The sequence below is a fragment of the Copadichromis virginalis genome, linkage group LG6, assembly GCF_057382275.1.
Source record: "Copadichromis virginalis isolate Kocher_CV1m ecotype Utaka linkage group LG6, C_Virginalis_male_GT1.1, whole genome shotgun sequence".
NCBI lineage: Eukaryota > Metazoa > Chordata > Actinopteri > Cichliformes > Cichlidae > Copadichromis > Copadichromis virginalis.
In genome coordinates this window covers 15868178-15870176 of record NC_140623.1, presented here as the reverse complement: position 1 = coordinate 15870176, position 1999 = coordinate 15868178, and the positions used below count along the sequence as shown (strand labels likewise).

Genomic DNA, 1999 nt, shown 5'->3' with positions numbered 1-1999 from the left:
ATTAAACCATTTTTTAAAAAAGCCATCACTTGACCCAGCTGTTCTTAAAAGAGTGGTTGTTAAACAGCTAACTGATCATCTGCAGAGAAATGGTGTATTTGAAGAGTTTCAGTCAGGTTTCAGAGCTCATCACAGAACGCAAACAGCTTTAGTGAAGGTTAGAAATGACCTTTTTCCTGACAGCAGACTTATCTCTGTGCTTGTCCTACAAGTTCAGTGTTTAATACTGTTGAGGATAATATTTAATTACATAGACTAGAGCATGCTACAGGTAAAAAGGCATTGTGCTGCAGTAGCTTGAATCATATCAAAAGGATGATATTGGAGTTCCACAGGGTTCTGTGCTAGGACCAATTCTGTTTACATTAAACATGCTTCTCCTGGGCAGCGTCATAAGAAGGCATACCATACATTTTTACTTATATTCAGATGATACCCAGCTTTATCTATCCATGAAGCCAGATAACACTCACCAAATTGTAACCCAGAGTAATTTCCTGCACTTATTTCCTGCCATTGAACGCATCACAAATGCATGACTCCAACCACATGACTTTGCTCAGCCAATCGGATGGCATGTAGGTCATAGTAAGCCTGTCCCGGCTTCCTCCCGTCAGATGCGTGGAGGCAAGCCAGGTGACAGAGCTGTTGCAGGTGTGTATTGGCAAACATTTGCTTTTCCTGTTTTAATGCATTTTTTTAACACCAACTAACTTATGCAACTTAGATGCTGATTACTGTGAGCCAGAGCCATAATGTTGTTGTGCACTGAACAGAACGGAATTGGTGAGTTTGAACTTTTAATTGACTGTTTGTATTGCTACCAGCTGACTCTAATCGGCTGCTGCCGGTCCAAACAATTTGATTTTGATTTGACTGATAGTTGTTGAATAACAAATGTTGTGGAGCTACATAGTATGTATGTATGTATGTAGCAGTTGAAATGTTTTCAGTTAAATCCTTATTGGTTAGAAATATTATATTTAACCAATACATTGTTTGGTTATTTATTTATAAATTGTGTACACAGGAACAAGAATAACTTAATGTATTTAGCTTAACTGGCTGACATTTTTGTATTCTTGTGATTTCTTATTGGCCTTGTTTATTTAATGCAGGCCAGGTGAACCTTTTTGGGGTATGAAAAAGGATGGCGAGCCAATGAACGGCTAGGAGCAGGACACATTCTGCAATTGACGCTTCCACCGGTTGGGTAGGAAGCTATCAAAGACAACGCTCTGTCCCCATTTTCCAAATACACTGATTTCCGCAATCATACACACCATTCCCTTCATTTATGGACAATAGCGCTTGGACATCTCTCATGGACATTCAGATTAAACTCATGGACTTCAGTGTGGATCAGTGGATTTGATATTAACATGTGGTGTTTATGGGGGAACTGTTTTTTGAGAACCTGTGTTGCTTTGTATAAGCCAGACAAATCTGTTTAGTTGTCTTTGTGTACCCTCACTGGGTTTTTGATTAATTGGATAGCTGCAGCAGGAGTGATTATTTAAGTTTTTCTTTTCTTGTTATTCTTTTTTGGGGTTTGGTTAAATACATGGTACCTGCAAAACCATTTTTTTGTGTTGTGTGTATTTATTAATTACTGCCCATCAGCTCCAGCAGCGTCCCTAAATCTTCTGATTAATAATAACCATAAAATTACACTCAATCCCTAGCCTGTATTAATTCATTAGCGCTACATCAGTGTTACAAAATGGTTAAACTGCAGGAATGTCTTAAAGACATAAAAACCTGGATGACCTCTAGTTTCCCGCTTCTAAATTCAGATATTGTGGCCTCCAGTAACACTGTGGGAAATCTTGGAGTCGTTTTTAATCAAGATATGTCCTTCAATGCACATATTAAGCAAATATGTAGGACATCTGTGCGGTCAACAAAAGTTTCTGTCTGTCATGGTTCTGGATCTCAGTGTTTTGAGTTTGTTGTGGACTCGTGATACTTTCTGCTACATTTAAAAGATGACTTCAGA

General features: G+C 38.4%; 1 long non-coding RNA gene across 1 annotated transcript; it reads left to right on the top strand.

The window, feature by feature from the left end:
• The first annotated feature begins 483 nt into the window (after nt 1-483).
• LOC146707536 (uncharacterized) lies at nt 484-1582 on the top strand. The gene is made up of 2 exons (XR_014921072.1): nt 484-786; nt 1119-1582. It is a non-coding gene; the product is annotated as an uncharacterized LOC146707536 (long non-coding RNA).
• The last annotated feature ends 417 nt before the right edge of the window (nt 1583-1999 follow it).